Here is a 21,583-nt window from a genome sequence, read left to right as displayed (position 1 = left end):
GAGATTATTGAAAAATCAGAAACTGGGGTCAACAGACAAGCTAGATTCAGAGCACTAAGAGAGCCAAAGCAAAAATGAGTAACCAGAATCAAACAGGAAAAACAAAAGTTGATAGTCAGAAACAGAAGAACGTCATAACCAGAACACAGAACACTTATTCTAGAATTCTGCTTGCTCAGAACCACAGCAGTTTTGAGAGTTAGAGACTGGAATCAGGAGATGATGCAGAGAGATGAGAATTCAAGTAAGTGATATTAACGGGAAAAGTAAATTTGACCACATATTAATCAACACATGTACTCAGAATTAAGGTCAAGTAACAGAGTAGTAATCTGTAAGCAAAAAAAAAAAGGAACATGAAAGTAGGGTCAAAAAAATAAACCACAAGACGAAATTCGTAATCAAATGGCAGAAAAAGCCACTGTTACCAGTAATTCAGAAACTAACAATAAGAAGATATTCATTTGTGAATCCAAACCTTGTACAATGAGAAAGTGTTAGACATTGTTTATACTATCGTGGTAATGAAGTTGTGCATTGCACACTCTTGATCAAGCCGAGCAACAGCATGCAACCATCAACAAAACTACCATAGAATAGCATTGCTGATAAGAAAAAAAATAGCACCTTGGGGGAATGACAATCATATTTAAAACTGTTAAAAACATGGCAACAAAAAATAAAGGTAACCGACAGATTCCTTGATTTTTAAAATCCCAGAAACTATATATAAATCATTTTAAAGGGCAACAAACAGTTGAAAGAGAATAGATAAATAAAACTCATAAGCCTGATCCTAACAACTAGAGCATGCTTAGAAAGAAAGCTATCGCTACAAAGATCAAAAGGTATTTGTGTACACAGAGGGATAATATGTAGGGCATCATTGTTACATCATTGGTGCGGTAATCTTGGTCATGTGACCTTCAAAGCAGTGTTGCATAAATAAAAAACTAAGGCATTAATACAAGTTAATCTTAAAGTTATAAAGCAAAAAAAGGAAAATAATATTTTAGAAATGGAATCCTTTCGATTACCAACACCAAAATAGTCAAAACTACATGTATAAACCAGCATTAATATAACAAAAACTCTTCATCATAGCAAAACTATAAACTTTAGAAGAAAGTTTATTAAAAAGAATTAAAATGGGCAAAAACAAAAGGTCACGGTGGCGCGGTGGGTAGTGCTGCTGCCTCGCAGTTAGGAGACCCTGGTTCGCTTCCTGGTCCTCCCAGCATGGAGTTTGCATGTTCTCCCCATGTCTGCATGGGTTTCCTCTGGGTACTCTGGTTTCCTCCCACAGTCCAAAGACATGTAGGTTAGGTGCATTGGCGATTCTACATTGTCCCTAGTGTGTGCTTGGTGTGTATGTGCGTGTGTGCACCCTGTGGTGGGCTGGCGCCCCATGCCTTGGGTTTGTTTCCTGCCTTGCGCCATGTGTTGGCTGGTATTGGCTCCAGCAGACCCCCGTGACCCTGTAGTTGGGATATAGCGGGTTGGATAATGGATGAATGAAGAACAAAAGGTTGCCTCAAAAGATAAAACTCAACCACAACCAAATTCAGAAAGCATAGAACAAAACCTTGAACAAGCAGAAAGTCCATAACGCATACATTCAATACAAGAACTTACAGAAATAAATAAATGTATGCATAAATAGGTAGATAAGTAAGTAAATAAATATACACACACACTATGGTCTGAACACACACCAGAATGACTTATGTAATATTACTGTTGGAATAAAGGAGCCCCAGTTGTGTTTCTTGACTTACTTCTGCTGAATAATTAAATTGGGTGAAAGTCCTCAGTGTTAGCGAGAGAGGATGTGCAGCATTGTTCATAATGATATCTCCAGGGAGTCAAGTGCATCCCATAACTGAGCCTGCCTTTTTAATTAGCAGTAATTGAAGTGATGTTACCAGCCCAGCTCACCGTAGTGTAGAAAATCCCACTGGCCATTACAGAGTTGTAGAAGATTCCCAAATTAAGGGAACACATCCCCTAAGGAAAAAGAGCTTTCTGTGTGCTTTCTTATATAGGGAGTCCCTCTGTGTTGTGAGACCAGTCCAGCCTGTCAATGATGTGGACCCCCTAATGCAGCATTTCTCAACCTTTAAGTATTTGCGACCCGAGTTTTCATAACAGTTTTAATCGCGCCCCCCTAATGTTTTTTTGAAAGGAGCCCACTAATACCAATTTGTTCTTTTTTAATTAATGATATATCATAGATGCATATTTTATTATACCTACTTCACTTTTATCGACATTTATCTAACTCTATATTTATTTTTCTAGTATCAGAATGTAGTTTAAGTTAATTTGTTTTGGTTTCAATAGATGTATTTTTCATATTTTCAATTCCTGTTTTCTTTTTTTCACATCTTTGCGCCCCCCCTTTTTGTTACTTTGCGCCCCCCTATGGGGGCCCGCCCCACAGTTTGAGAACCACTGTGTTAGAAAGTTTTTCTTTACACAAAGAACTATTGACACATGGAATGAATTGCCAAGTTGTGTACTGGAGAGTAGGACTTCAGGAACCTTCAAATTTCTAATTGATGTAATTTTGCAGAATTTAGGTGATTAGGACTGGCAAGCTAAATCTACTCTTGTTAAAATGTGCCAGTGTTCTTGAATGGAACTCATCAACAGGACTCTTCTAGGAAACACAGGACATTTGGTCACCCAATCTCTGTAGACAACTGCTGATCCAAACAAGCAACAAGGTGTGCTGCTGTCATTGAATAGTGACCGGAAACAAAGGCTCTTTAGTGCTGCTGAGGCCAATAATCAGTTCCTTTGCTTTGCTGATGTTAAGTTACAGACAATTCATTTTGAAAGAAAGTTATCCACCTGACTCTTATACTCTGTCTCATCCCCTTTATCAATGCACCCCATTAGTGCAGAGTCATCTGAGAATTTCTGCATGTGACGTGACCTGATGTTATGTACAGTATATATAGTCTGCAGTGTACAAAGTAAAGGGAAAAGGAGACAGGGCTGTTCTTTGTGTTGCTCCAGTGTTTTGCTTACATCCATAATCAGAAATGCAGTCCTTGAGTCAGAGGAGGATTGAGTAATTTTGGGGCCTAAAGCAAACACTGGTAGGGGTCCCTCTACAAACCTTATAATCCCCCTTTTTCGGTCCTTATTTATCCAAGAAAGATCATTTTGTAACTTGATGTACAATGACGTTCAGATATCTAGGACTGCATTTGTAACAAAGCACAAAACATATTTAGTTTAACAAATGCACCTACTGTAAAATCTAATTTTTATAAACAATACGGACCTTTGTACGATAACACTGTACTTTTGTATTCACATAAAAGATCTGTCATTGGTTGTCATCATTTACCTTAGTTTTACAGCAGGATCTCTGATAAAAGTCGTTTATGGTCTTCTGTCGTCTATCTTGTCTCAAGTGGGTTGAAAGATTTTTTTCCAGTTATTGAACCCATCCCACTTAGCTGAGTACTCTTTTCTTGGTTTCCAAACAGGTGGCAACAAAAGCACATTACACAGTCTGCTTTTCACTGTACACAAGCCAGGACCTACTTATCTTTTCTCTGTTCTTCATTTGCATGTAATACTTACAGCTTGTAAATCTGTGCCTGTCTTGATTTTTTGGAAAAATTCTGTCCTTGACCTGAACTGGTCCCCTCTGCGCTATTGAACACTGCCCTTTATCCAACAGCTGTTTGGACCAGAGCACAGTATCATCTTCAAATTGGTTAGTAAGGTGACTGCTACTCACTAGTTTTTGATCACTATCAGTATCACTATCTTTGTCAGTTCTGTTACCATTTCAAGTCAAAGTCGAAGGATCCTGTAAGGTTGTCTTGAATGAGGCAGCAACATTGCTTGAGCAACCTGGGATGGCACTGCCAGCAGCAATGGGCAGCTCCTCTTTGCTAGCAATGCTAATACTAGTGCTGGCACAAGCAGCGGCTTCCTCCTGCTCTTTAATAATGTTGGTGTCGTCAGCAATCGCCATGAAAAAGATTTGTTACCTTTGGCAGTTTTGCTAAAACTTTTTGCTTTCTTCCCATTTCCTTGTTTTTTCAGTTCCATTGCATTAGCTTTGCTTAATTTTTCAATGTTTACACGAATTAATTCTGCAAACGCATTTTAAGATCATGGAATAGTCCAGTGTAGTGTGAACTGATGCAGGGGAGTAAGAAACTCATTATTAGGCATTTTGATGCCATTTTAGTTTATGTATTTTTAGAAAGATGTAATTAGTAAGTGAAAAGCAAATCAAAACAAAACAAAAAAAAACTTCCTTAACCATAAGTTTGAGGCATTTTATGGGGCCGTAGGGGTCCAAGGCAATTGCCTACCTTTGCATAATGGTAAGTCAGCCTAGACCTTGAGTCTCACAAACTATGGTCTGCCAGACAGTCCATTATCCAGAACACCTTAGGCTCATCCATCTGCATATCTCTGAGTTAACCCCTTAACAGGTATGACTGGATGGTGTTGAAAGCACTAGATAAATAAAAAAATAATAAATAATTCTTACAGTGCTGCCAGCTTTGTCCAGATGAGAGTACACCTTCTGGAGTAGATAGATAATTGCATCTTACACTCAAATCTTTGCCCGACAAGCAAACTACAGTGGTCCAGGTGGTCTACCACAAGAGGACTAATACAGTCTAGAATCAGCGTCCCAAAGGAGGATGTGAGTCATAAATGCCACTGCTCTGTAATCATTAGGTGAAGAGGTGCCTGACATCTTTGGAACAGGAACAATGCAGGAGGTTTTCCACAGCAGTAGCACTTTTTGCAGTCTTACTGATAGACTGAACAGGTGATGGAGGATACCTTAAAGTTGGTTAGCACAGGCCTCAAGAACTTGAGGACTGACTCCATCCAGTCTTTCGTCTTTTCCTGTGTGTAGTTTTCTTAGTTGTCTCGTCATTTGGTCATAAGCTATGGACACCCCATGTAAAGTAATATAAAGTAATACAAAAATAGAAACATGTCCAACAACATAAGACACAAAAAATTCAAAAGAATTAAAAAAATTCAAACAGTTAAAGAAATTAAAGCTAGGTGATAGATCCCTGGTCAAACCATGACAATCTCTTCTGACGTTGCCATTTGATTTATATTGTAATTTCCCAGAAAGTTTTCCAAGATGCTTTAAGATACTGCTCCTCCTTTTCCCTAGGGTTATGTTAAAGAGCTACAGCCCATGAGAAAAGCATAGATGCCCCCATAAGCAATGACTTAGTGTTTTAAGAAATGATTCCAAAAAGAGAGTGATGATTTTTCAGTCCAGAGAAGTGCTTAATTTTGGATATAGTTACTATCAGCTAAACCCAGAAAGAAGCAGATGTGCATTATGGGGTCATACAGGTGCCGAATATCATTCTGTTGCACATTCAACAGATGAATACCTCCTCCAGCATTCATGGTGTGCTGTAGTGGCAGAACAAGTATTCCGGAGATCTTCATGATTAACCCGTTTGTGGTTATTATGTCAACCCTATGTACATGCGTCTAGTTGTAGTCATCATTGTAATCATCTGCATACCTACCAAAGGTGATGACCCGTACTGGTTTTCATGCAAAAGTGTTTGGGTGCCATTCCTTTTTGTCCATGAGTTTAAAAAATAATGCAATTGCAAATGTTGTATTAGTGCTAATATGCTGTTCACCTTTGGACTTATACAATACAATTCATGAACTTAGCACTCATAATATAGTCATTTAGCAATGTACAAATTGTAATCAGTGCAGCTCAGAGCAGTGAGTGCCGTGTGCCTATATGGGTAAACTCGCCTCCAGATGTGAGGCAGCACTGTGCTGCTGACCCTGGATGACCTTCTTCCAACACTTCCCACTCCAGGGACAACAAAGAATGAGTTACAATCAGTATTGGAGTGCTACTGTGAGAAGAGCTTGGACCTTTGGGTTTCTGACTTTCAAGCTAGAGTGTATTTCTTTTAGATCTAATAAATCTGACCCCGTCAGCCACAAGGTTGTTGTATTCAGTGTGTGCGATTCAGCTCAATCAGGCTGCACTTCTTCTTCAATATAATAGGGCTTTAGAGCTCAGATATTAAAACAATAACCTCAAACATATCACATCTCTATAAGCATTGCAGGCTAAGTCTCTGAAAACACTCATTCAAAGTGTCCTATGGCAAATAACCAAAAATGAGGAGGGAAGATATTACATGACAAGGAAGCCGTTCAGTAGGTAGCAAACCTCTAATAGAAGAGGAGAACAATTTTACAAGTTACACAAGTACTATAGAATTATGATAACTGTTTACCTATATACACTACTGGTAAAAGTTTTAGAGCATTTCAGTTTTTCCATTTTTATCAAAATTTAATCAGTTGAAATGCAATGAATAACCTGAAAAGGTCAAGAGGTAAGCAGCAAATAGCCAAAGTATTAAATTTGAAGTTTAGGTTAGCAAAGTTGTCTAGTCTGCAGTAGACCAGGGCCAGTAGTTCAACCTATTTTGTCCTTTAAGGAATGGCTTCCTCACTGCCACTCACCCTGTCAAACCTGCAGCATAAAGTCTCCTCTTCACAGTAGAAACTGAGACTTGTTTTTCTTGACCACTGTTAAGCTCTGCTTGAAGCTGCTGTGCTCTGAAACGAGTATTACACAAGCTGCTGACCCTCAGAAACTTGTCTTCTGATAGGGTTGTGACTTTGGCTCTGCCAGATCTCTTCCTGTCCGAGTTGTATATGTATATACAGGTCAAATCACATTATAGAGAATACCAAAGTATTTTTCAGAATAACAAATACTTTTTGTTGGCCCGGATAAACGTCGTGTTTAACAGATTTCATTTAAACAAAATGTAAACTTCATTATAACAAATGTTTTTTGATGAAAAATGGCCACTAAAGATAATAATATAAAGCAAAGAATACACATTGCTGCACCTACACTTTCGCCGAGTCTTGGGGACCCTGCAACAGTCTTGTTAGATCAAAAGAAAATGACAGTCTATTGCAAAATTTCTGGTCTTAGGCAGTCTCAGCAAGACTCATCAAGAGTCTAGGTGCAACATCATGCACACAGCCGAATTCTGAGTCAGTGCTCCACCAAGCATGCACATGGGTAGTCGTGTCATACGCAGATACTATTCTGTTTACGTTTCATAGCGCTTCTCAAAGTTTTCTTTGCAGTGAACAAAAAAGTGAGAAATGGCATCAGTTTATTCTGAAAAAAACTCACATCTAACATCTCATTTTCATTCTGTATTCTGTATCTAATTTCTCATTTTCAAATAAAATATTTTTTGCAGTTTAAGAAGCACTGTTTTTTTTATACAGATATTGCCAAGCTTGGGTCACAGAGTCGCACAAGAAAAAGGAAATTGAGTCCAGGAAGTTGAGTTCAGGTTTCCAAGGAAAATACATGTACTTTATTACTGTATGGAGGAGGCAGGTACAGTCTCAAGACTTCATTCAAAATAGCAGCTGTTAATTTAGCACTCAAGGATATGAGACAGAAGCCACAACGCAGGGCCAATAATCCTGGTTTAGCTTCCATCTTCAGATTAGAACACCAGCAGCTCGGAATCACCACTGTGGCAGACCAGGAGATGGTAAGGAAAAGCAGGTCAATTACCAGTGGTAAATCTTCTAAACATTGTGTGACAAGCACGTTATGCGGTAAGCCTGATCCTGTAGGGGATCCAATTATTTTGCCCTTGGTTTACTGTTTAACCAAACACAGCAGAGCAGCTGCAGAGCTGTCCTTGCGCCATTGCCGTTAGTGATGGTGAATTTCCGGCAACCCCAGTCACAATAGTATACATATTTTCCCCATGTTTGTTATAACAAAATTTCTGTTATAACAGAATATCAACATAATATACAGTAACACAGAAGAGGGTGACTGTTCTTAGTTTGTCAGTTTGGAATTTCAGCATGATGTCACAGTCCACTTGTCCTTGCTCTAATGGAGATCTTTGGGTGAGACAGGGTTAAACCATTATGGTGTGATTCAAGACTTTTTGTCTCCAAATTAGTTAAAAGCTTGTAAAAGCCAGTGTCATGACTTGTTACAGCAGCAGTCAAACAGGTCTTTACCTGGCTATTTTACTGGCTAATTAGAGTTCTTATTTAACTGAGTTTAGAAGATCAGTTTGATGATACCAAGCCTTTAAAGATGGTGTCCAATGCTGAATGCAGTTACGTACTGAAGTTCCGAGTTCAAACAGAGAATTTTACTCTCCTTCTCTTTGCCATGTGGACCTTTGTCTGTAGCGTAGTGTTGCATCCCTCAGCTTGCTGTCTGGCCCTTTGCTGTATCCTCTGTAACTTCAGAGTGAAAAGTGTTTCTCTTTCTGGCACAAGAATTTAGGTGCTGCAGTTCCCTCCTTGAAGTAATAAATGCTTCTTGGTATTTTTAGACTGGGCTCATTCACTGGCTCAGAAGTGTACTTGGAAGTGTAGACCAAAGAGCTAGTTTGGGGTGTTCAACTCCAAGGCTCTATGGAGAGTAGTTTCTAGGCTCAACGAAAATTTGTGTGCTTTTTGCTTCCTATAGAATTGACAGCTTCATGCTTCAAAAGAGACGATGATTATACCAATGGCTCTTCCAGTGGGAGATCCAGTATCTCCTTATAGGTGGCTTATTTTGTTCATCAGAATCATCCAGAGTTCACCTCGAGATTTCAAGTCTAAACTGAATGTCTTTCTGGGTATCTGAAGGAGTCCCTGCAGACATGTGAGATAATCTATGATTTATACCTTTGTTATCAGATGAAGTTCAGTGTTGACCACAGTGTTGGTTGAACAACAGTGTAGCCATTTAGTTCTGCAATATTTGGATACTACAGCTGGTTTCCCCTGCTAAGCCAGATCACTAAATAGGCTTTGTATGCCACTAAAGTATAGCAAAATGGGGCAATACCAACTTTGTCATACAGTACATTTACACCATTAGAACAAGACCTTAAGAAATGCATTGTTTGTTCTTGATAAGACACACGATGGGCCGTGCATTACAATGGGGCTACCTATGATATATTTACTGCTATACAGAGGGTACTTAATAAATACTTTGGTGTTAAGACTTAAAAGTCCAACAACAACTTTGGGGGCTACTTAGAATGCATCTATTATCCACTTACAACTTTTCTCTAAGAACATAACAAAGGCTTTGTGTTGCATTGCAATAGGTGGCTAATAGAGACACTATAGCAAGGCCTTAAAGTGCTTATTCTAAAGTATTACTGAATAAGACTTTTGGGATTCAAGCAGTTCTGGTCAGTACAATTAAGCAGTTAGCCTTTCCCTTTCAGTGCGTAGGAAATACAAGATAATTAAGTAGAAAGTCTGTCAAATCCGGTGAGTATGTAGTTTAAGACAATTAAATCGCAGACCTTGGAGATTTAATGGTTTGCACTTCAGGGTAATCAAGCTAACAGCCCATTCCAGATCCAACGACTTTGGAGTTTAACACAATTAAGTTGTAGGCGTATGTGATTCGAGAGGTGGGTCACAGCAATGACACTTGTGGCCTTTCAGATCCAGTGGAATCAGGGCTTCAGACATTTAAACTGCAGAGCCTTTGGAATCAACATGTTTCAAGTTTAAAAAAATTAAGCTGTAGACCTCTGTGATTTGATGGCTTTAGGCACCAAATAACTGAAATGTACACCTTGTCAGGTCCGGTGAATTTGAGGCTCTGGTAATTTTACATGTAAGACCATTCTGGTTTATAAAACTAAGGGTGATTACGTTTGAGAGTTAATGGGATCAGGGTTCAAATCAACCAAGAACGGAACTTTAATGAGTCAAACCTTTTAAATCACCGGATAGTTAAACTGCAGGGTATTTGGATGTGATGGTTTGGGGGTTCGAAATAATTAAGCAATAGGTCTTGGAATTTCAAAGAAGGCAGATCCCGAGACAATTAAATTGCAGACTTTTTGCATATTTTCTGTACATGTCTGGGCCGTGGAAGATTCATTAGTATAAGGCTGCAGTCTGATACAGAATAAGTGGCTACTGGGAGTCAAGGTCTAATCAGAGATGGTCTGTTCATTATTTCCAAAATCAACATTGTCTTGCAGTAAGTGGAAAAGAAAAATTACTGCTGATAAATTGTCACAAGGCAAATTTACAGCATAAGCCTCATTGAAGCTGAAGTTTTATCCCCATTTGTGTCATCTAGCATTTACCGAGCTTCTTGAAGCGAGCAACTGACAAGGCAAGGACTCAATGTGTTGCCTGCCTGGAGATTAGCTGCACGTTCTGCACGAAGCTTCATCTTAGACAGAGAAAGGAGTCAGAAGGGGGAGGGGGACTCGCCTGATGTTAAAAATAAAACTTATAATCTTGCTGAAGATTTCCAACTCGTATTCAATAAATCCCTGACTCAAAAAGTCCTCTTATTGTATGCACATAAGCAGCATCAATCTCAGTTTCTTTATCCCCATCCTCCTCTCTCTTCCTTAGCTATCAGCAAGATCTTTCTTTAAATGCAAACAGTTCAAGACTTATCTTACTCTCTTGATTATAATTTGCTGTTTTTCTTCGAGCACCAAGGCTTATAAATCAGCTGTATGCTCGGATATGTATGATATCTGCTGACTTTTAGTCTAACCAATTCCTTATTAAGAGGGTAGATCCTGGCATCACCACAGATTCTCACTTTTGTTGCCTTCTTGTTTTTCTTCATTCATATTTAGGCCTTTAATGACATGTTGGGCATGGCCATCAGCAGTGTGTCTGTCTGCAAAGACAGTGTTAACCATATTGAGAGGTTTACTTACTTTGGGCAGCAACATTCATGTGTCTGGTGACTCTTCCTATGAAGTAAATAAATGTATTGGGAGAGGATGGGGGTCATGAGGTTGCTGAAAGGGGGTGTCTGGTGCTCCCGATATCTCTGCAAAAGGGCGAAGGTCCAAATCTTTAGAGTCCTTGTGCTTCCTATTTTGCTGTGTGGTTGCAAGAAGTGGACACTATCCAGTGACCTTAGATGAAGGCTGGACTCCAATACTGTGTCTCTTTGGAGAATCCTTGGGTCCCACTGGTTTGACTTTGTGTCAAACAAGCCGTTGCTAACAGAATCTTGAATGAGGCACATTACCTGTGTTGTGAGGGAGCGTCAGTTACGGCAGTATGGCCATGTGACGTGATTCCCCAAGGGTGATCCAGCTCATAGGATCTTCAAAGTTGAGGACCTGAGCAGCTGGATCAGGCTAAAGGGACATGGACGCCACGTAACACCTGGCGACAACAGAGAGATTTTCATTTCCAGGACCGCATGTCTTCCTGAGGAGTTGCCAACCAGGATCCCAAAACTGTTTCGTCAAGTGGAGGGTGAGGCAACACACTCTACCAGTGCACGCTACCCAACCTGACCTGACATTTATGCCGAATGATATGCATAGATCATAGAATGGAATGGTTTGCACATACAGTTTTCATCTCTTTTTTTTAATAAACACAGCTGCAAGTAAAAAGCATTAAGTGCTCCACAGCAGAATACGTACAATTTACTTGGAACTGATTTGTCAGCTCATGTTAGGTTACAAATCTTAATGAGTAAACTGTGGAGAATAAACAGATGCAACAGCCTTTGACATTATTGTCATCTGAGCTCAAAGCAGTGCAGGGCTTAAGAAGAGGTCCAAATAAACTTGGAAACGGAGCTGTATGGTCTGTCCTCCAGCTGCAGAACTGGATTGGAAAGCAGCAAACTGATATCTAATATAAAGAAGACTATGTTTGTATGAAATCCAGCTGTGGCCTCAAGTTAAGTCCTGGAAAGGGATGTCCATAGGGGAAGGCCTCTCGCCCAATTATCCAATAGAATTTGATTAAGCTTGCGGGGTTGAACAAACTCTAAGAATATGAGGTCTAAAATTACACTCTTCTCTTCTATCACATTGTTTTTAGCCTGCAGCCATATCCTTCTTTGTTTTCTCATCTTTAAAGATTATTTAATGAGTAGAAAAAATGTGACAGGACACCTTGTATTGCTCCACCACCTACACGATGTAGGTGGAAAGAAATACTACTGGTGTTGATGGGTTAGACACTTTCTCTACAGATTTGGGGGTTCTTTTTAATTTCATTCAGTCCTTCAATTCTGCAGAATTTAGCCTGCAGCAGCAACCTGCTGCACTCAATTGTCTATTCTAATCGGCTGTCTGCCTGTCTATTGCTCATCACTTTTGCTGTATGGCAGTTACATACTGTTAAATTCTCTGTAATAAATAAAAAGGCAAACTCTAGTGCTGTCATTACTAATGCGATAAATGCGTACAAGAATTATTATAATCTCCGCTTTAGGACACTGGATTCAAATCCTAACACAATCACCGTCTATTTGGAGTCTGCATGTTCCCCACACGTCCACAAGGGTTTTCTCCCTGTACTCAGATTTTCTGTCATTTCCCATGAAAGTGCATATTAGGTTGATTTTTTTGACTCGATGTTCTCTGTGTATACGTGAATATGCCCTGCAGTAGACTGGCATACCATTTAGGATTAGTTCAGTGCTGCATGGATAGAGCTGGAGTAAGCGAATGCACTAAATGGATGGTTAGAATTGTGGAAGAACTGTCCCAATATGGATGGGTACTGAACTTAGATTTGTCTTAAACTGCACAAAGAAGATTTACACAAAGGTTATATCTTCATTAGCTGCATTATTCGTGTGGAAAAATGAATTTTACCCATGCAAACAAGTCATTTCAATAAGCAGGCATCTTTACTTAGAATTAATTTGCAAGGACTTCCAATTACAAAACAAGAACCAGCATCTAATTGGTCCATCTATTCAATTTATTATTGTGCCCTTTAACTGAGCATACTTACACAGGGGCAATATGTAGGGCAGAAGATTAAAAACCAGCACGCACCAAACAAGAATTCAAAATGACATAGTGGCAGGAAAAAGTATGTGAAACCTTTGGAAATAGTAGCATTTCTTATATATAAACGTCTACACATGGAAGTGTGTGTGTAGCTCTGGGCCGGAAGTGAGAGGAGGAGTTGGGGTAAGAGCTCCTCCTCCGAGGAAACATAAAACCCACTTAGCCGCTAATAACACAAGTAAGGCCAGCACGTCAGCAAAGCGAAACCCCCGAAGAAACAGTCGGCTAATACAGAAGCAAGGCGAACACATCAGCAAAAGAAAACCTCCTAGGAGAGAGATGCCCAATGTAGTTCCTTTCAATTATCTGACATCTCTACATTTCAATTTTTTTCTGACAATTTCAATAGTTTCTAGGACCCTGTGCTTTTTACAGCACAGGCTTACACAGCTAGTATGTATATATTTGTCTTAGATTTTATCAATATCTATCTAAAATATGGTCTGGTCTCGTTTAATAATACTATAAAGATTATTGTATTGTTCCTGTTCATACTAAACACATCATTCACATATTCACAGGTATAGGTTGGAAAACGTAATGTGAACCCCTAGGGTAATGGCTTCAACAAAAGCTAACTGGAGTCAGGAGTTAGCAAACCTGGAGTCCAATCAATGAAACAAGATTGGTGGCATGGTTTACAGCTACTTTGACCTAGTAAGAAAAGACTCAGACATTTTGAGTTTGCTATTCAGAACAAGCATCTTCCAATATGAAGCATGCCTCACAAGAAAGAGATCTCCAAAAATCTGTGATTAAGAATTATTGAATTGCATAAAGCTGGAAAGGGTTACAATGTCATTTAAAAAGAGTTCAGACATTCATCAGTCCACAGTTACATAAACTGTGTATAAATAGAGGTGATTTAGTACTGTGGCTGTTCTCCCTAGAAATGGGTTTCCAGTTAAGATGGCTCAAAAGACACAACATAGAATGCTCATCGAATTAAATAGAAAACTTATGATTTTTTAATGGCACTCTATTGAGTTGTGCGGTTTCTCATACTGTAGAACTTTTGGTTGACAAGCACCATTTCATTCTGGAAAGGGTTCTTTGCAAATGAAGCGGGTTATTTCTGCTTTGAAAATCTTTCTAATATGTGGAAAAAGATTGAAAACATTAATGTACTATCCTGTATTATTATGTATTGATGGGTTAACACTTCCTGAAAGACACAGTTGTCCAAATGGGGTGGGTTTGAGGATACGACTGTAAGTGAATGCAAAGATGGAACTCTGGAGAGAGGGCGGGGAAGCAGGCCCGAGAGGTTTCGGGTCCTAACCGTCCAACGACGGGTCGGCACAACCGGTAACGATCCTTCCACAGGTTCACCTACGGAACCCGTGTTAGATAGATAGATAGATAGGACATTTACATCCTCTAGAAAGAATTATTATTATTATTAGATAGGCAAGTTCGATCGTCTAACGCCCATTCCGCCCCCGCCATTCTAGTCTGCCTATTTCTTAAGTCATCTCTTAGTCATCGTTCAGTACGCACTGCCTGCTCATGTGTCCGCCCCCAACTCCTCACCTGAATTGCTTTCATCTGTGTACAGTCCACATGCACTTGTGAGTCACGTTGACTGTTCATTTTCCATACACCTCCTCAGTCGCATGCACCCGTGAGTCACGTTCGGGCCGGGTGAGGTTTCCCATGTTGAGTCCAATTAAGCCAAAGGCCCTACACTTGGTGGTGCCCTTCCGTAAATTCCTTTAAGTTTCAGCTTTGCAACCATACACTACAGTTCACATGCACCTGTGAGCCACGTTCGGGCCGGGTGAGGTTTCCCGTGTTGAGTCAAATTAAGCCACAGGCTCCACACCTGGTGGTGCCCTTCCATCAGTTCCTTTCAGTTTCAGCTTTGCAACCATACTCCCCCCGGAACCCAAAGACTTTGGTTATCCGGTTGGCTGCCCGGCGGGTCATGGGAATAACGCCGCCGGATCGCCAGTATGGTCGGAACTACGATGGTATATGATCTTCTTCGAACCTCCGACTTTCGTTCTTGATTAATGAACACATTCTTGGCAAATGCTTTCGCTCTCGCGCCATGGTCGGCTGTTTAGTGAATTGTTGGTGGGCGGGGCTCTGTGAGTTGGTGGGCATGGCTGTCTTGCATGCGTCTTGCTTGCCATGGACTTAGGTGGCCTACCATCTATATATATAATTCACTAACAGGACACTAACAGATTAAAAAAACCTGGACCAAGTCTGTGCTATGATACTGTATGCAGCAAGAGTCCCTTTAAAATCATGACCCATTGGTATTTTACATATCTGTTATCACCTATTCATAGATCTTGTAATAGATCTAAATAAAAAGGTCCTTTTTTGGAACCTTCATGTGGATGGGACTTTTGAGAACCAAAAATGGTTCCAGTATGGCATCGCACTGAACAACCATTCTGGCACCTTTATTTTTAAGAGTGTAAAGTTCCAGCTAAAACCTTGAAGGAATCATTAGAACAGGTTATCATCTCTGTACATGAGCCTACCATACACAACACATTGAAAAGGCCTGGTGTCCATGGCAGGACATCAAGGAGGAAGCAACTGCTCTCCAAAACAACATCTCTGCATGCCAAAGTGTGTCTTGACACTCCACAATGTCACTGGGAACATTTTGTGGACTGATGAAACTAATGTTGAATTGTTATGTATTGACATACAAAGGGCTTTGCATCCAAACATGAAAACATCTTCCCAATGGTGAACTATGCTGGAGAGAGCATCATGATTTGGGTCTGCTTTGTGTATTTAGGGCCTGGACAGCTTGCCATCATCAGGGAATATTAATTCACAAGTTTAACAAGGCATTCTACAGAATAATGTCAGGGTGGCTGACTACCAGCTGAAGTGCAGCAGGAGTTGGGTGATACAGGTTGACATTGGCCCAAAACATCAAAGTAAATCTACAACAGAATGGCTTCAAAAAATGATAATCTGCCTTTTAGAGTCACCCAGTCAGAACCCACACCTTAACCCTCAAGAGACTTCAAGAGAGCTGTTCACACCAGACATCCTAAGAATATGGCTGAGCTGAAGTAGTTTTGTAATGAACAATGGTCTGAAATTCCTCCTGAATGCACTTGTTTGAGGTTATTGCTGCTAAAGATGGTTAGACAGTTATTAAATCCAAGGGTTAATTTACTTTTTCCACAGCACACTATAAATATTTGATGGCTGTATTTAATAAAGATATGAAAGGTTGTAATTGTTTGTCTGTTATTAACATAAGCATATTGTGTTTGTCTATAATTATAACCTACACTAATCAGCCACACCATGAAAACCACTGACAGGTGAATTGAATGACATTATTTATCTCATTTAAATGGCACCTGTCAAGGGATGGGATAGGTTAAGCAGCAAGTGAACAGTCGGTTCTTAAAGACGATGTGTTGGGAGCAGGCAAAACAGGCACATGTAAGGATCTGAGTGAACTTGACAAGGCCCAAATTGTGGTGGCTAGACAACTGGGTCAAAGCATCTCCAAAACAACTGGTTGTGTGGGGTGTTCCCAGTATGCAGTGGTTAGTACCTACTAAAAGTAGTTCAAGGACAACCGGAGAATCAGCAACAGGGTCAGTGATGCCCAAGGCTCATTGATGTGCATGGAGAGCAAAGGCTAGCCCATCAGGTCTGATCCTACGCAGCTGCTGTAACAGAAATTGCTGAAAAATGTAATGCTGGCCATGAAAGAAAGGTGTCAAAACACACCGTGAGAGTGACCATGCTGACCCCCTGTCCTCTGCTAAAATCACCTACAATTACCATGTGAGCATCAGAGCTGGATCATGGAGCAATGGATGAAGGCCTGGTATGATGAATCACATTTTCTTTTAGAACATTTGGATGGCCTTGTACATGTACATCATTTACCTGTGGAAAAGATGGCGGCATGATGCACTATGGGAAGATTCCGTGCCAGCAGAGGCAGTGTGATTTTCTGGGCAATATTCTGTTGTCAAACTTTAGGTCCTGTCATTCATGTGGATGTTACTTTGACACGTACCACCTACCTAAAGATTGTCGCAGACCAAGTGCACCCCTAATGGTAGTGGCCTCTTTCAGCAGGATAATGTCCCCTCTCATACTACAAAAAATGTTCAGGAATGGTTTGAGCAACATGACAAAGAGTTGAAGGTGTTGAGTTGGCCTCCAGATTCCCCAGATCTCAATGTAATTGAGCATCTGTGGAATGTGCTGGAACAATAAGTCCAATCCAGTGATGCCTAACCTTGCAACTTACAGGACTTAAGGGATCTGCTGCTAACGTCTAGAAGCCAGACACTACAGGACACCTTCAGAGGTCTTGTGGGCATGAAGGGGACCTTCACAATATCATTCAGGTAGATCAGTTTAGATGAAGATAACATCACATTTTATGACTAGTTAATACAACAAAAAATGGTAATTCCAAAGGGTTCTCATACTTTTCCTTGCAACTATAAATAAAGGAAATAAACAGTGGGAAGACATGAAATGCACATATAAGAAAATTAAATATACACATAGTATAGCATCAGTATTGGAATGATGGACACAGATCAGACAGTTGTAAGATAAATAATGACAAGGTGCTCCCTGGAGGTTTCTTCCTGGCTTTTCTTTCAGCACTTAATATAAATAAACATAAGGCAAAAACTCTCTGAAGTGAGCATGGTGTTCTTGCATCCCAAGCCACAGATACACTCCTTAGAATGTTAGGTCTCCAGATGCCTTTCCTAAGGTCCACCACAGTATGTGAATACTGTGTGCTGCTCCCAAGAAGTTGATTACTGGCATCCAACAATTCTACCTACCTCCCCAAAGTAGGACAACCTGGCTGGTTGTCTGGGGACCTTGTAGCATATTGCCAGCCCGCTCTCATTGCCATCTGAGTTTTCACTCCTTATTCTGGAATAGTCAGTTTCCCTAGTATCAGATGGGTTAGTTGGCCTCTAGAATCCTTCTGTTTCTCCCCAAGATGCAATTCTTTCTTTCTCATGCCTTTGTGCGTTGCCTTTTACACCTGAGTGGCATCAGGTATAGCAAAGGCCACCTTAGTGGCTTGTGCTGTCCCACTTTGGCACCATAATATAACTGTTTCTTTCAGTGAATGTCTCAGTCTCTTCTGAAAGTTGTGTGTGGGACACTTCTCTTCCTATTGTCACCTTGGTAGTGTACATGTCCCTAGCATCCTTGCACTTGCAAGACAAGCACCCATTTGCAAAAGGAATAAATGACTAGCCAAATATGAAAAAGGAATGATGAACTGAATAAACAATTTTGATGGACTTAATGGTCTCCTCTAATTTGAAAAATGCTTTATCTCCTTGTAGTAGATGCAGAAAAAGCTGCTACCATTGTGTTCTACCAAAGACTTAATTGCACATGCCTGATTTAGGATTACCCTCTTGTATGGTAGTTACTGCACACTCACTAATCATGGCATCCAAGAGTTGTGATGTGTTACATTTCATTAGCAGATGCATTGCTTTTGTCATTCCAGCAGATGGTGCATCACAAGCATTAACACTGCTTTAATGAATCCCCTAATAATTGGCATATTACAGAGACATATGCATTGCATGGTGCACTACAAACATTAAGGATGAGGTTTGCGTTGATTACTCAGATTTCAATTCATCTTAGACAGGTTGCAGAGCTTGTGACCATATAAACCTATAAATCTCTATATAATTTGGAAAGTTTAATTGTGATAGGACTGTTTCAATGGAATGAGTACATTTGGGGCCTGAATTATTGTTCACTTGTGATTTGTATTATTATTGTCCTGCAAAAACCTTTTTAGTTTAGGCAGTGATGTGTGCAAATTTACAGCTGTCTTGATCATTTTCACAACTCCTTACAATTTGTGTCTTTAGACTGTGGCAGGAAAATTGGACCTTGAGGAGAAATGCAAGTGAATAATTTACAGGACCCGTAAATTCCACAGGCCAGTTGACCCAGCAGTGAACTGAACACTTTTCCAATAGGATGTATTAGCAGCTCCCCCCCAAGTTGTGTCTCCCACCTTTAATGAATCCCAATGCATATTGTAAACCTAAGCTCACTATTTCTCTCCTTCATCCTGAAACTGACATTGTTTCTCCCTGTTAAAGTATTTCTTCTGTTGTTTGGAATAATTAATTACTCAGTAGATCATTTTTCAGCAATAGAAATGATGAAACATTTTACCTAAATGTGGATTCTTCAGTGACGCACCAAATTCCCTGTTGGGTATTTGCACACTCAATTCTGGAAGGTCTCAATCCCACAAGACACAAGAAGACTAATATTAATATATGCTTCTCACGCATTTGCCTTCCTGTTTATTTTCAATTATTTCTTTCTTGAGTGAGTGAATGTATTTTGTGATGGACTAACACCTCATCTAAGACTTACATTGACGTTATCAGATCGGCGTACTTTCCCTTAATCCCCCTTTTCACATTTTCATTCTGGAGGTGGGCAAAATGATATCCTTTTACTGATCACTTTATTGTATTTAGTGTTAATACTGAGTGCCATTATAGACATTAAAACATTGTATGCACCCGATAGTAGACAGAGTCACTACAGTTAGGAGAATATTAGATGAAAAGGGTGAAGATATTTTCTCCAAATATAAGTTCAAGTTTGCCTTTGATATTATAGCAAAAAGAAGAACACAGATAAAGGGTTAAACAAGGTAAACCCCATTTAATTGAGAAGTGATTGCTGCCATAAAAAATAACACATTAAACCAAAATACTAAGAACTGTTGATCCATATTAAAGAATTGACTTCTTAGCTAGAAAAAAGAAAGGTCTGTCTCTCAAGGGTCCATCCTCCCTGCAGCTGATCCATGAATTAATGTTGTCTCCTGGTAGTGAGGTTCTTTAAGTAGTGGCTGGACTGGGAAGAGGCAGGACATCCCGGAGTCTGTCAAAAGTAATCCAGAGGCAAAGGGGAACAACAACAACAACAACATTTGTTTATATAGCACATTTTCATACAAAACAGTAGCTCAAAGTGCTTTACATAATGGAGAAAAGAAAAATAAAAGACAAAATAAGAAATTTAAAATAAGACAACATTAGTTAACATAGAAAAAGAGTAAGGTCCGATGGCCAGGGGGGACAGAAAAAACAAAAAAAAACTCCAGAAGGCTGGAGAAAAAAATAAAATCTGCAGGGGTTCCAGTCCACGAGACCGCCCAGTCCCCTCTGGGCATTCTACCTAACATAAATGAAATAGTCCTCTTTGTAATTAGGGTTCTCACGGAAGGACTTGATGATGATGGTCATGCAGACTTCTGGCTTTTAATCCATCACTGTTGGAACATCACGGTGCTTTGAGTAGATTGTAGTGGCGCAAGCCAACAACAATGTTAAGAACTGTGTTACCGTATTTTCCCTCCCTGCCACATCTTACCTCACCCAACTGAAGCAGGCACTACCATCCTGGGTCAAGAGTGGGTGCTCGTGTTAAACATCTCTTCTTTTCTTCCCTCCACAGTGCCGAAAAGATGCCCAGTTGGGGCAATTTACTCCGCCCCTTCTGGTTTTCCACCTATAAAGCCCACCACTACCAGAAGGAAGGAGTTAGTTGTGAACAGACTGTGCCATTGGACAGAACTCCCTATCACTTGAAGAGAGTGATGAATCTCATTATCTTAGCCAGATGGTTTTCCTATTTTTGGCTTTTCTTTTTGTTGTTTTGTATTGGCACACATAGCAGCCCTTTTCGTTATATTTTCTGTGACTTAATGAAATGGGGACAACCCAGCTGGCACCCCAACATTTACCTATGGAACTTGCATTACCTCAGTCATCCACACTGTTCAGAACTTGGAAAACGATCCCTAAGATTATGTGTTTGACAAGGTTTATAGGGCAACGTGTTTGCACTCTTTAGCGCCATGATTAGTAAGTAAAACTAACTTACTTTGAAAGTTCTGTCTTCCTTACATCAGATCAATATCAACATTATAGGAGAGAATTACAAAATAGTTTATATTAGCAGAATAAGAAGGATTTTTATTATTTTTAAGGCAGACAAAGGAAAGTTTAATTGTGATAGGACTGTTTCAATGGAATAAGTATATTTGAGGCCTGAATTATTGTTCACTTGTGATTTGTATTATTATTGTCCTGTTGCAAAAACCATTTTAGTTTAGGCAGTGATGTGTGCAAGTTTACAGCTATCTTGATCATTTTCACAACTCCTTACAATTTGTGAAGAATCACAAGGTTTTTTTATCGTTAGCGTATTTTAAGTGTATCACATAAAATGTACAATCTCAAAGTAACTTCCCTGCAGTTAACACCTTAAACTCAATCAAATACAGTATGATGCATAAAGTTATATTAAAGAAAGTACTAACTCCTGGTCAAATATAAAATGAATTCTGGCTTAAGGATTCGGTCACTTTATAGATAGAGCTTCCTGGGTTCGAATCCCATACCTGATCATTATTCATATGAAACATTCATGCTGTTCTCATGTCTGCATTTCTTTTCCTGCTTACCTCCATATCCCCAAAGACATGTATGTTAGGTTATTTGCCTAATGTTAATTGGTCCCTATGTGAATGAATGCAGGAGGGCAAGTGTGCCCTGCAATGGACTTGTACTGCATCCAGAGTTAATTCCTGTCTTGCACAAGAATGCTACTAAAATAGGCTTTGTCCCACTGTGTACCTGAATTGAATTAAGTGGGTTATGTTATGT

At 39.8% G+C, this 21,583-nt stretch overlaps 1 protein-coding gene across 3 annotated transcripts in view; it reads left to right on the top strand.

The window, feature by feature from the left end:
* Nucleotides 1–21,583, top strand: part of cdk18 (cyclin dependent kinase 18) — a 328,641-nt gene that overhangs the window by 159,721 nt on the left and 147,337 nt on the right. The window lies entirely within an intron of this gene.

This window comes from Erpetoichthys calabaricus, chromosome 3 (assembly GCF_900747795.2).
Source record: "Erpetoichthys calabaricus chromosome 3, fErpCal1.3, whole genome shotgun sequence".
Lineage (NCBI taxonomy): Eukaryota > Metazoa > Chordata > Cladistia > Polypteriformes > Polypteridae > Erpetoichthys > Erpetoichthys calabaricus.
Note: the sequence above shows the minus strand (reverse complement) of the source record. Positions and strands in the feature narration are given on the sequence as shown.